The sequence below is a fragment of the Sapajus apella genome, unplaced genomic scaffold (assembly GCF_009761245.1).
Source record: "Sapajus apella isolate SASKATOON/1434 unplaced genomic scaffold, GSC_monkey_1.0 scaffold14, whole genome shotgun sequence".
In the NCBI taxonomy this organism is placed as follows: Eukaryota; Metazoa; Chordata; class Mammalia; order Primates; family Cebidae; genus Sapajus; species Sapajus apella.
Window position 1 is genome coordinate 16,785,108 of NW_022436954.1, and position 14,753 is coordinate 16,799,860.

Sequence of the window (14,753 nt, forward strand, 5' to 3'; positions counted from 1 at the left end):
CCTCCCCCCTCCCTCCCACCTCCACTGCCAACTTATAAATTTATGAATGCAAAAGCATAAAAGGTATAAAAAGCTACATTTAGAGGTATCTTTAATAAGCATCTTTATTAAAAGTTTTAAAATGACATTCTGTTTTGGAGAATCTGGGCCATGTGCTGATTAAAGGTAGGGAGGGATCTCTTGAGGCAGTGGCACTGTCAGGCTGCGAGGATGTTACAAGCTTTATTTTGTGATTTCCCAACCAAGCTGCTGTGACAGCATCAAGGCCATGGGATCTGGCCTTTCCTAAATACTGTATTTGATCCAACATCAATGCTTAGAAATTCCAGAAACCTCAGTGGTTTCTCTGTCAGACACCAGGACTTCATAGGCTCTGGCCTGGCAAGAGAGCAGACTACACCACAGTCTCCTGACAGCCTCATCTGAGGAGGCTCTGGCCCTAGTTGTAAAACAGATGCTGTGGCCCGTGCCTCTCCTCGCCTGGCACTTCTGTGTGGCTTCACTGAAGGCACGTGGAAGCTTTTCACTGGCAGATAATCACTTGCTGCCAGGCAATACTCCAGAGCTCTTCTCCACCCTTCTTTGTTCCAGACATCTGCCTCCACCGCCCCATACAGCACCTCCTGCTTCTCTACTGCTGGCAGATTTCTGTTTCCTTGGCATTTAGCTTGGGGGAACAGCTGTATGTTGTTTTTTTTCTGCCTTGTCTCCGAGACAGACCTCTTTACCTCCATTTCCTGTTTTCTACTTTATGCTTAGTGGTCTGACCCCAAATGGCCTAATTACACCTATGGATACCTTTGAATATAGGGGCTGTGTTTCAGCGGGTGGCTGTTTGTAGATGTGAAATCTGCTGAGAAAATCTATCAAAGGGTGCAGAGTGCCATTAGGACCAGAAACTCTAGACTCCCTAGAATCTCACTCTTGAGTCAGATTAGCAGATGGTTTCCATTCACCATTAAACTAGTTTCTACCAATTTTTCTAGATACATATTACAGAGTGTTTATCATTTGTTGATATTTTGATGACCCTCCAGATTCTATTGGCAGTTGTATCATTTGTTTTCTTCTCTTGAGAAAATTCCAATGATAATAATACAGCAGCAAAATCCTAACATTTATTGAGCACTTGCTATATACTAGGGAGTATTTTAAGCACTTTACACATATTTCATTTCTGTCTTCCAGTAATCATAGGAGATAGGTGCTATTACATAATTAACAGTGGAAGAAACTGAAGCCCAGAGGGCTAACTTGCCCAGAGTGATGCTTCTAGGAAGCACAGGAATAGAGGCAGTGGACTGTAAACCACCTTCCCAATCTGCCCCCTCACAGTTGTTTTAAAGGACAAAGGATTAAAATGTCATTCTTTTTCCTAGGACTTTATAAGAGGGAGAGAACTCCCAGGGAACTTCAGTGTTTTTATCTGTTTTAATTCTTCTATTTAAATGGTTCCTAGACATAGGATTTTATGATCCAGCGGTGCTTGCTGAGGAAAATCTTATTATGTAACTGCCCTTTTCCTGAGCCTTCTTGCCCTCCTGGATACAGATGTTTTGCTTTTTATTAAACTTACTTGTGATCATGTAATTGAGCTGCTATAATAATAGCTTTCAGAGTGAAAGAGCAATTGGCCTTTTAGCAGTAAGCATTCCCAATTTTCCTGGAAAGGCACTTTGTCTTGTATGATTGGAATGAGATTGTAATGGTCCCAGAACGGCTACATTTAGCAGACGTTTGTTCTGTAGCTGTTATATGCCAGGCACTGTTCTAGGCTACCAGAGTGAAGAAGACAGACATGATCTCTGCCTTCCTGTAGCTCAAAGTCTAGTTGGTTAGCCATGTCTCAGTCTTACTCTAAACATAAGTGGAACTTTTGTATGGTGAGTTGCTTTTTGCAGGGATGAAGGTTGGAAATTGGGCAGACCTGGAGGGACAAAGCAGACATACCCCTGCAGTTTTAGGGGCTGTGGCCGGTACTGTAGTGCCAATGAGTCCTCAGTGGACCCTAAGCAAAGCTATTCAGAATCATCAACAAAAACAGGTTTGCAGAAAATCAAGATCTGTTCTACTTCCTCCCACAAGAGACTGAGAGCAATAATAGAAAACAGAAGCTACTATAGAAAAGTGTTAAAAGGTGAAGAGTAAGTTATTGCAAAAAGAATTTTAAAAATACTAAAAATTTTTTAAAAACGTGTTTTGATAGTCTAGGTATTTCATCTCTTCTTCCTTATCTTGGTGCCTTCACCTGCAATTCCGTAGGTTCCTGGTAGCCTCCAATTGGTCATCAACCCAGGCCTTTCCCCATCTTCAGCAACACAAATTCTAGACCCATACTTAAAGAGCTATAAATACTAATAAAGCTATGGCAACTCTACCAGGTAAAATTTTGGGAGAACATACAAAAGTCAGAGGAGCTCCCCCTGCTGACATTGTAGCAGACAACTAGCTCCGTGTACTAACAGCAACTGAAATGATGGAAATAAAGCTAATGACTGCCTACCCTGGGCCAGGTACTGTCTTTCCCCCATTATCTGTTTTAATCTTTGCAGCAACTCTGTGAGGTAGGTGATAGCATTTCCATTTTGTAGGGAAGAAAACTGATGTCACTTGCCCAATATCACATTGAGAGAGGCTGACCTGGAACTTTAAACCAGGTCTTCCTGATTACGAATTCTGTTCTTGGCCTGGTGTGGTGGCTCACCCCTGTAATCCCAGCACTTTGGGAGGCTGAGGCAGGTGGATCACCTGAGTTCTGGAGTTCGAGACCAGCCTGGCCAACATGGTGAATCCCTGCCTCTACTAAAAACACAAAAATTAGCCGGGTGTGGTGGTGGGCAGCTGTAATCCCATCTACTCAGGAGGCTGAGGCAGGAGAATCACTTGAACCTGGGGAGGTGGAGGTTGCAGTGAGCTGAGATTGCGCAGTACTCCAGCCTGGGTGACAGAGCAAGACTCCATCTCAAAAAAAAAAAGAGCACTCTGTCCTGTCATCTGTGCCATGTTTTGTTTGAGTTCAAGTAGGGAGTATCTGCCAAAAGGTTCTTAAGCTTATAATATTTTTCTGCATGTTTGAGGCCTCATAAAAGTGAAATAAGCTTGGCATTTGACAGCTTCCTGGTAATTACTGGAAGAACAAAAAACTTCTGAGGAATAGGGGCCTGGGTAATGTAGGGTATTAGTTATCTGTCCTGCATAATCTTTTTTACTTTCATCCTAATGAGCATCTGCTCCCAGCAGATGTGGACCTGATATACTTAATTTACTATTTTGATTAAAATCAATGGGAAGTGTCAGGATTTTCTTGCTCCTAGCCACAGGTCATTAGGGCCTGGTCCAGTGTCTTGAGCAAGAGATGGCTTTGTGCCCAGTTATCCTAATTTGTCTTATGACTTCTTCTTTTAAAATATTAAAAAAGACACTGTTTTACTGAACAGTGTCACTTCTTAGTATGACTTCTTTAACCCATTAGTTTTTTGGGAGTGTGTTGTTCAGTTTTCATATTTTGAATTTGCCAAATTTCCTTCTGTTTTTGATTTTTTTATTTAATTTGATCATGGTTTGAGAGCATACTTTGTGCAATTTTATTTATTTAAATTTTATTGGAATTTGTTTTATGGCTTAGTGTATAGGCTTTTCTAGAGAATGTTACCTATGTGCTTGAGAAGAATGTGTATTCTGCTGTTATTTAGTGGAGTGTCCCGTAGATCCCAGTTTAATCTACTTGGTTGATGGTATTGTTCCGGCTTTGTATATCCTTGCCGATTTTCTGTTTAGCTCTATCTTTTATTGAGGGTGACTATTGAAATCTCTATTATTATTGAATTCTGTATTTTTTCCTTCAATTTTGTTTTTTTTTTTTTTTTTTTTTGAAAAAATCTTGCTCTGTTGCCTAGGCTGAAGTACAGTGACCCAATCTTAGTTCACCGCAAACTTCACCTCCCAGGTTCAAGCAATTCTCCTGCCTCAGCCCACTGAGTACCTGGGATTACAGGTGTATCCTACCAGGCTTAGCTAAGTTTTGTATTTTTAGTAGAGATAGGGTTTCACTATATTGGCCAGGCTGGTCTTGAACTCCTGACCTCAAGGGATCCACCTGCCTTGGCCTCCCAAAGTGCTGGAATTTACAGGTGTGAGCCCCCACGCCTGACCCAATTTTGTCAGTTTTTGATTAATACATTTTGTGACTTTGTCATTAGGTGCACATATATCTACAGTTGATATGTGTTCCTGATAAATTAACTGTTTTACCATTATTTATTGTCCCTCTCTCTCTAGTAATATTTTTGTTTTAAAGTCAATTTTTTCTTATATTAATATAGCTACTCCAGCTCTTTTATGGTTGTTGATTATATGATATATTATTTTCCACCCTTTTACTTTCAACCTGTTTAGCTCTTTGAATCTGAACTATGTGTCTGATAGAAAGCATATAACTGGAGCTTATTTTTTATCTAGTCTGACAATCTCTGCTTTTTGGTTGTTTGGTTCATTCACATTTAATATTATTATTGATATACTTTGGGGTTTTTTTTTTTTGCCATTTTAGTTTGTTTTCTGTATTTATAATGTTTTTATTCCTCTGTGCCTTCTTGACTGACTTCATTTGTATTAAATCAGTATCTAATATGTCTTTTAAATTCATTTTTTCATTTTTGAATGTATTTTGTTAGGATCAGCTTCCAATTTATACAGACTTAATTTTGGTAAGATACAGAAACATTTTTCACTATGTATTGTTCCCTTGTGGCTCCATTCCCTCCTACGTCCTTTCTGTTGTTATACACATACTAATGTTACATCTATATATATTACAAACCCAATAATATGGTGTTAAATTATTGATTGATGCAATCTTGTCTCAGGCATCCTTATGCTTGTTGCTTGGTATGGGAAGACAGAACTATACCTTTTATAAAATTTATTTTTCTTTTCCTTTTTTTTTTGAGATGGAGTCTAGCTCTGTTGCCCAGGCTGGAGTGCAGTGGCGCAAACTTGGCTCACTGCAACCTCCGCCTGCGGGGTTCAAGCAATTCTCCTGCCTCAGCCTCTCAAGTAGCTGGGACTACAGGCGTGCACCACCATGCCCAGCCAATTTTTTGTATTTTTAGTAGAGATGAGATTTCACCATGCTGGCCAGGCTGGTCTTGAGCTCCTGACCTCATGATCTGCCTGCCTAGGCCTCCCAAAGTGCTGGGATTATAGTCGTGAGCCACCGTGCCCAGCCTTCTTTTCCTCGTTAACTTTATTTTTGGTTGTCATCTACCCCTCTCTTCTATTTTTATTTTTATTTTATTTTTAGAGACATGGTCTTGCTCTGTTGCCCAGGCTGGAGTGCAGTGATCCAGTCACGGCTCATTGCACCCTCAACCTGCTGGTCTCAAGCTATTCACCTACCTCAGCCTCCTGAGTAGGTGGGACTATAGGCACACGCCAACATGTTCATCTAATTTTTGTACTTTTTGTAGAGATGTGGTTTTGCCATGTTGCCCAGGCTAGTCTCCAACTCCTGGGCTCAAGTGATCCACCCACACCAGTACCCCCAAAGTGCTGGGATTACAGGTTTGAGCTATTGTGCCCAGCCCCTCTCATCGCTTATTTATTTATTTTTATTTTTAATTAATTAATTTTTTTTTTTGAGACGGAGTCTTTATCTGTCACCCAGGCTGGAGTGCAGTGGCGAGATCTTGGCTCACTGCAACGCCCGTCTCCTGGCTTCAAGCCATTCTCCTGCCTCAGCCTCCTGACTAGCTGGGATTACAGGCACCCACCACCATGCCCGGCTAATTTTTATATTTTTAGTAGAGACCGGGTTTCGCTATGTTGGCCAGGCTGATCTCGAACTCCTGACCTCAGGTGATCTGCCCACTTTGGCCTCCCAAAGTCCTGGGATTAGAGGCGTGAGCCACTATGCTCAGCCCCCCTCATCTCTTTTAAAAACATCAGTACTCTCTCTCAGATGTTCTCTACTTCCCTGGTACCTTTGGGAATTATATTCAGGAGGACTTTTTAGTCTCACTTGGTCAACTGGGGTGGGCATCTAGAGCCTCAGGCTGGCTAACTTTTAGGAATTAGCCTTATTTCACCATCTGATACCATAGCTGTCTAATACAACAAATTGCTTAATCACTATATAGCAGATCTTCACTTGAACTGGCAAATCTGGGATAGATTAATCATAGAGAATGCAGTTAAGGCCCATCATGATATTACTTAGATGAAAGTGAACAGAGAGATGCATAATATTTCTGGTGTTGGGTTTTTTATCTCTTTGAGCTCCCTTTATCTTTCTGCAGTGTACCCATCTGGTACCCAGTAGCCAGGCAGATAACATGAGTGGTACATTCCAACTAAACATCAATTAAGATGGCTGTTTATAAACCCCAGATAAATGGACAATTAGTGGTGGTGGTACTGGCTAGTGCTGCTTTAATAATTAACCCAATTACATTTCATTTTGCTCCAGTGATGAAAGTGAAGGGAATAAGAGGCTGGCTTTGTTGCCTGGGAAACAGAGAAGTAAATGCAGTACTCCTTCCGGAGAACTCAGCCTTCCGAGTTGCCTTATAGCACCTAGGGCCTTTTACCTATTTGGTGTCCACCAGTCACTGGAGCATTCGGGTCCTTTCTACCTCAGCCCTTTACCTTATCTTCTTATACCACTAGTGAGAAGTATGCTTACTGAGAATGTGGAGCCCAGTTTGCAAGCTGAATTGCCTGTGCTTCTTCAGGCTTTTTTAGGGAAAAATACTGGGCCTTGTCAATGAACTTTTCTGTTCCTTTTATATGTGTGACTAAGTTTTTCTGTGCTTCTGTCTCTCTTTCCCCAGGAAATTTCCTCTTGATCTTTTTCCATTTATGCTTTACCTTTTACCTGTGTGTCCTTTCTGTATTGTCACCTTAAAATGTACACAGCACCTTTTTTTTTTTTTTTTTGGAGACGGATTCTTGCTTCGCCAGGCTGGAGTGCCATGGCGTGATCTCAGCTCACTGCAACCTCCGCCTCCCAGGTTCAAGCAATTCTCCTGCCTCAGCCTCCTAAGTAGCTGGGACTACAGGTGCATGTCACCACACCCAGCTAATTTTTGTATTTTTGGTAGAGATGGGGTTTCACCACGTTGGACAGGATGGTCTCGACCTCCTGACCTCATTGGGAGGCCGAAGCCTCCCAAAGTGCTGGAATTACAGGAGTGAGCTACCACGTCCAGCCAATGTACACGGCACTTTCTAAATGCTTAGTATTTTCCAGAAAGCTTTGGTTATGACAGAATAATTAAATGGTTATGCCCTCAGGGAGTTTACATCTAGCCAGGGAGTGGCCCAGTTTTCTGTTTTGTTTTGGCCCTGCCGCTAAAAATTTACTAATACCCCTGGAACTTTAACTGCCAATCCTGATCGATTAGCTAAGGAAGGAGGGGCATAAGCCTGGGTCTGGATCAAGGACTTACATATATCTTTCAGTATGATCTGAAGAAGCTCTCCGAATGTGTCCCCATTCATCTTTTGAGGGGGGCTGTAAGCATGAGGAAGTGGGGCACTGGAAGGACATTTGTCATTTATATGAAATAACCAACAGTAAATAGCCTAAAGAATGGGAGAAAATATTTGTAGATTATACGTCCAACAAAGAACTAATATCCAGAATTTACAAGGAACTGAAATCAGCAAGGAAAAAAACAATCGTATTAAAAAGTAGACAAACAACACGAACGGACATTTCTCAAAAGAAGATACACAGATGTCCAGCAAACATGAGAAAAAATGCTCAACGTGACTAATCATCAGGGAAATGCAAATTAAAACCATGATGAGACACCACCTTACTCCAGTCAGAATTGCCTTTTAAAAAAATAGCCAAAAAAGAATAGATGGTCGTACCGATGCAGTGGAAAGGGAATGTGTATACACTGTTGGTGGGAGTATAAATTAGTACAAAATAGAAACCTTAATGTCCATATGTCTGGATCGAGGGGCCACTATTTACTTGTACTTTAAGTTCTCTGTATTCTGGGGCCTCCCTGAGACCTAAAGTGATCTCAAAGCTTATTAAGTCCCATGGTTGTGTGCCCTTGATATTACTGCTTATTTTGAAGGTGCCAGCTGAAGAGCCCCTGTAATCTGTAATGAGTCAGTATCATGCCAGAATTCTTTTACTTCTCTCTTCTTAGGTTATGATTAGTATGTGCTTTGACATGTTTTGCAACCCCTCAGAACAAATGCAACGATCTGGAAATCTGCAGAGGAGATGTGAGGAAGGAGAATGCCAAATGTGAGGTCACAGCCTATATTTTCCAGTGGAAGCAGCAGCTTTCTTTGTTGTCTTTATTTTTATTTGTATTTTTTTTTAAGAGATGGAGTCTCGCCATGTTGCCCAGTGGCTATTCACAGGCACAATCCCACTACTGATCAGCACTGGAGTTTTGACCTGCTTCATTTCTGACCTGGGCCGGTTCACCCCTCCTTAGGCAACCTGGTGGTCCCCGGCTCCCAGGAGGTCACCATGTTGATACTGAACTTAGTGTGGACGCCTGATCGGCATAGTGCACTACAGTCCAGAACTCCTGGGCTCAAGCAGTCCTCCCACCTCAGCCTCCTGAGTAGCTGGGACTACAGGCACGAGCTACCGTGCCTGGCTGTTGTCTTTCTTTACATTTCACACTTTCCTTAGGATTAGAGATCCCCTACCACCCCTTGAGAGCCTTGGAACAATACTCTTTGCTGTCCCATCTACTCCATCAGTTTTTACCAAAGTGAGCAGTATGAATGCTAGAAGCTAATAACCCCCCTACCTCCTTTTTACTTTTTTTTTTTTTTTTTTTTGAGACAGAGTCTCGCTCTGTCACCCGGGTTAGAGTGCAGTGGTGCACTCACTGCAATCTCCACCTCCCAGGTTCGAGCAATTCTCCTGTCTCAGCCTCCTACATAGCTGGGACTACAGGCGTACACCACTAAGCCCAGCTAATTTTTGTATTTTTAGTAGAGATGGGGTTTCACCATATTGTTCAGGCTGGTCTTAAACTCCTGACTTCAGGTGATCCACCTGCCTCGGCCTCCCAAAGTGCTGAGATTACAAGCGTGAGCCACCGTGCCTGGCCAACCTCCTCCTTTTTAAAACCCTTAGCTCACATTAGCTTTTCTTTCTGTTTCCCTTTTCCTATCTCCAAGCAGCCTCGTTTATTCCAACCTGGCTGGAAATGCCGTGGGAGCTGGCAGACAGCACCTTTCACCTTTTCTACCAAAGTAGAGCCAGTCTGTGGGTGTTAATTTCCCTTCTTTAATACTTGCTGATCCATAAGGCCAACCTTCCCCTGTGTCCTCATGCCATTCAGCTTGAAGAGCAAGTATGGATATCTTTGTATAAGCCATGATGGGGAAAGAAACTCCTCCAAATAGATGACTGGGGACCTTTGGGAGTGTTAAGACTCCTGGGGTATTTCTTTTGGCAGCCATTGAGTGTCACCCCAGAACCAGAGAGTCATCTTATAACCACATACTCACCCTGTAAAGATAGTCTCTCATGTTATAGGGCTGTTGAGGTAGTTCCCTGAGTTTATCATAGGCCTAACTCACTGCAGCTTTGTACCATGCAGAAGGGGCCCAGCATCACTTCTACTGACTTCAGCTGTGGGGCTACATTCTCTAGAGATGCCTGGTAAACAAACTCATGGTTTTTACTCTCGTGGCTCATAGCTGGTAAAGCAGAAGCCAAAAGTATTCCTTCCTAATGCAGGGAAGTTAACTGGTCCAGGGTACAAAGGAACAGAGGGAAGCTAGACAGAAGGTAAAGGGTTGAAGTTCTCATTGGGAACAGGGTTTTCCCCTTGTTCCTGTGAAGTGGGGTGCATAGTAAACATGTGAGGAATATTTATTTTCACAAATGAAACTGCCCAGAAAGGTGAATTGTCTCCAGAATCTGCCATATTGATATAGTACCAGTGGCTGCTTTTTGTAATATTTGCTGACTCCCAACAGCAAGAGTTCACAACAGTCTTTTACGGTTTCCCTTGAACTGGTAACATAAATGAAAGGAATGACATGGAAATATCCACAGTCACTTCTGCTCATTAGAGTGAAGTTTCACCCAGGCAAATAGCTCTGAGATTATGGCAGTTCTATAACAGAATTTACAATTATCCAAAACATTGCCCATCATGCTGTACTGGCAGAGGGGTTGTGAAAAGACAGAATTTAGTAACTCAAGCTTAGATTTGACCATGAAATAGTATTATAGAGAAAAACAATCCTAAAATTCATAGGGAACCAGAAAAGAGCCTGAATAGCCAAAGCAATCCTAAGCAAAAACAACAACAACAAAAACCCCGCAAAGCTAGAAACATCGTATTACCTGACTTCAAATTATACTACAAGGATGTAGTAACCAAAACTTGTAAAACATGGGGACTTTGGAATATGGTATTTCAAATTTGCTAAATAAAACAGAACTCCTAAGAACATTTGTTCTATGCCAAGTACTGTTCCAAGAACTTCTCACATATTAATCACCGGCAGCATTGCTATAATACATTGTCGTTTTTACAGATGAGGAAACTTAGGCTAAAAGAGATGAAGTAGTTTGTCCAAAACCATAGCTAGTACTTGACAGAGTGGGAATTCTCAGGCAGTCCTGCTCTAGACTGGGACTTTTCCAACATAACCACCATTGGGTGTGATCTGATTCTTTGTTGGTAGAAAAACAGGCTAAAATTTAATCTCAGGCTTTACCTTCAGAGAACAAAAATAGGCTGGGTGCGGTGGCTCTTGCCTGTAATCCCAGCACTCTGGGAGGCTGAGACAAGTGGATCACCTGAGGTCCAGAGCTCGAGACCAGCTTGACCAACATGGAGAAACCACATCTCTATTAAAAATAGAAAATTAGCTGGGCATGGTGGTGCATGCCTCTAATCCCAGCTACTTGGGAGGCTGAGGCAGGGGAAACGCTTGAACCCAGCAGGTGGAGATTGCAGTGAGCTGAGATTGCGCCACGGCACTCCAGCCTGGGCAACAAGAGCAAAACTCCATCTCAAAAAAAAAAGCGAGAACAAAAATAGTATGTTTAGCTCAGAAGACTGCTACTGGGGAGGGGGCTACATATGCTGTTGTATCCTTGTCACAGATCCTTTCCCCTGGAACAAGGGCCCTGTATAAGAATTATATTCCCAAACAATGAACCCTGAAGAGGTAATTACACTGTTGCCATCCCATTGGGAAGAAGGCTAGGGCGGTGATTGCATTCCAAAACAAAGCTGTTCGGGTATAATTGCACCGTGCTGCTCTTATCAGTCTGGGGAAGGCAGGCCTCTGGTCTCCATCCTCATTTGTTTTTGAGATGGAATCTGAACAGCATTCAATTAATAGTCAAGACCCAGGCACAGGGAAGTCAGCCAAAAGAGCCAAGAGGACATTAACTTGCTATTGGCATTTTCCTTCTACTGAAGTTTTCTAGACCTTTAAGTATCAACAAATTTGAGGGGGAGCCCAGTTAAGAAAATTAATTTTGCTAGTGAAGAGTTAGCGATTCCTCTTTAAGAGGCAGTGCCCCAAACCCCTCCATACGTAGAGGAGAGATAATTGGTTGGCAGTGAAATTTTCCTCTTCACCAGCAGCTTTAGCTCTATCAAAAGATAGCCCTTCCTTGAAATCATTCCCTGGGACTTGCAGTGTGTATATATATTTTTTCATGTATGTAGCTTCCGAAGTTGTAGAGCAAAAAGCCTCTCTCTGGTTGTGTTAATAAGGCAGACTTTGGTTAAATTTCATCAGTAATCTCTAGATCTGGACTAGAAGAAAGAATAAAGTCAATTAGTTTATTTTTTATGACTCAGAGAACAAAAAACTGCCAGTTACTTTTAAGGCATGCTTGTTGATCTAGAGCAAAGAAGATGGCATGTATCGGGATGAGGGTTGCATAACCCTGGGAAGTGGTGTAGCCTTCATCATTATGTCATTTAGCTTTTGCTGCCGAGCAAACCACCCCCAAATTTAGTGGCATAAGACAATTATTGTTTCTCACAATTCTGTGAATCCAATTGCAGTTCGTCTGATGTGCGCCATTGGCTCTTCTCTGTGGTCAATTGATGGCTTGGCTGGATGTGGATGATCTTAGTTTAGTAGGTAGAATAATGATCTGCCTAAGAGGTCTACATTTTAATCCCCAGAACCTGTGAATATGTTACTTTATATGGTGAAAGGGGCTTTGCAGTTGTGATTAAGATTATAGATCTTGAGGTGGAAAGATTATCCTGATTTATCTGGGTGGACCTAGTATGATTACATGAGCCATTAAAAGTGGAAGAGGAAGGCAGAAGGGTCAATTAACTTGCTGCAATGATAGAAGATGGGAATGGCCTCTGCTAACAGCCAGCAGTGAGGAGTGGAATCTCAGTTTTGCATCTGCAAGGAACTGAATTCTGCCAACAACTGAAATGGACAAGGAGACAGACCTAAACACGGCCCCGCCAACACCTTGGTTCTAGCCCAGTGAGTCTCTTGTTGGACTTCTGGCCTGTAGAACTGAGAGAGAATAAATTTGTCTTGCTTAAGCCACTAAGTTTCTGGTCGTTATGGCAGTCATAGAAAACTAATAACAGATAGCTTCACACATATATTTGGCATTTGGCAGACTGTTTGGCGTCAGCTGGGATGACTTGTCTGTTTTCTATTCACCAGTAAACTAACCTGTGCTGCTTCGCATAGTGTCTCAGGGTTCTCTTTTTTTTTCTCTTTCTTTTTCTTTTGAGATGGAATCTCGCTCTGTCGCCCAGGCTGGAGTGCAGTGGCGCAATCCTGGCTCAATGCAACCTTTGCCTCCCGGGTTCAAGTGATTCTCCTGCCTCAGTAGCTGGGATTACAGGCGCCCGCCATCATGCCTGGCTAATTTTTGTATTTTTAGTAGGCACAGGGTTTCACCATGTTGGCCAGGCTGGTCTTGAACTCCTGACCTCAGGCGATCCTCCCGCCTCCACCTCCCAAAGTGCTGAGATTTACAGGCATGAGAGTCTCAAGAGTCTAAGAAGAAGCAGGAGAGATCAAGCCCTACTGCACAAGCACTTTTTGAGTCTCACCTTATGTCATGTTTGCTTTTGTCCATCCTACCAGCTAAAGCAAGCTGTTCAGGTAAGCCCCAAACTAGGAAGGTGGCTCTCTAAGGCAATGAATACAGGAAGGCTTGAACCATTTGGGGCCATTACTGTAACATGCTACCACAACTAAGCAGCCTTTGAGATCTGAGGTAGCCTGGTAGCACACTCTGAACACACTGCTTTTTTTTTTCTTTTCTTTCTTTTGAGACACAGTCTCACTCTGTTGCTTAGGCTGGAATGCAGTGGTGTGATTACAGCTCACTGCAACCTCTGCCTCCTGGGCTCAAGTGATTCTCCCACCTCAGCTTCCCAGGTAGCTGAGGCTACTGAACATGCCACCACGCCTGGCTAATTTTTGTATTTTTTGTAGAGACAGAGTTTCGCTGTGTTGCCTAGACTGGTCTTAAACTCTTGGGCTCAAGTAATCCTACCACCTTGGCCTCCCAAAGTATTGGGATTATAGGTGTGAGCCACTGTGCCTGGCACAAATGGCTTTTTAAAAAAACTGTCATTTTCTTTTTAACTCTCAGTATTCTAGTAGAGATGGGGGCCTCACCTGAGGAAAGCTGCAGGATACCAAAGGATATAGATGTACAGATTTAGAACTTTCAATAAATGTCTTGTCCTAGGTAATTATTTGGGTTATTGAGAGAAATGAATTTCGAAATGACATCCACATAAGAAGCTGGACCCTGGTTTCCTAGACATATGATATCAGGGAAACTACCTTTTCTCTTTCTCTGGATATTTTCTAGGATATAGCCCTCTGTTTCTGTGCTGGAGGGTAAAAAGATGTGCAAAAGAGCTCTGTGGGTGGTTGGGCCCCTTGGGGCCAAATGTATTTCTGTGTAGGAGTAAGACTGACAGAATTAACTGTGCAAGCGCTTACTAATTGGCTGTAAGTGAACCTGTACCCATGGCATCATTTATAATCCAGAGCTCCTTTAACAGAAGCAACGTGGAAGAAAAGTTCCTAAAAACTAAGGCAAGGAATTTTTGTGTGCCCAATTACTGTGGCACATTATGCTTTCATATAGCAGCAGTTGGGAGAAGCAAGAATTCAGTTCTTCTCAAGCATAGGACTTAGCTTTTACTTGGCCTTGTTGAGATTGGTTAAAACTATTTTATGGACTCCAAATGTGAATTGCGTAGATTAGGCCTCAGGTCACATAGAGACAAATTCAGTATATTCACCAGTCATCCTTTTTTTTTTTTTTTTTTTTTTTTTTTTAAAAGACAGAGTCTGTCACGCAGGCTGGAGTGCAGTGGCGCGATCTCGGCTCACTGCAACTTCCGCCTCCCAGGTTCAAGTGATTCACCTGCCTCAGCCTCCCAAGTAGCTGGAGTTAAGGCATGCACCACCATGCCTGGCTAAATTTTTTTTTTTTAAGACGTGGTTTCACCATGTTGGTCAAGCTGGTCTTGAGCTCCCGACCTCAGGTGATCCTCCCGCCTTGGCCTCCAAAGTGCTTGGATTACAGGCGTGAGCCACTATGCCCAGGCTGCCTGGCTAATTTTTATATTTTTAGTAGAGATGGGGTTTTACCATACTGGCAAGGCTGGTCTCGAATTCCTGACCTCAAGTGATCTGCCCACCTTGGCCTCCCAAAGTGCTGGGATTATAGGCATGAGCCACCATGCATGGCCTTTTTTTTTTTTTTTTTTTTTTTTTTT

General features: G+C 42.5%; 1 protein-coding gene across 12 annotated transcripts in view; it reads left to right on the forward strand.

Annotated features, from left to right (window-relative positions):
- AMBRA1 (autophagy and beclin 1 regulator 1) overlaps positions 1-14,753 on the forward strand; it is a 178,220-nt gene that overhangs the window by 73,754 nt on the left and 89,713 nt on the right. The window lies entirely within an intron of this gene.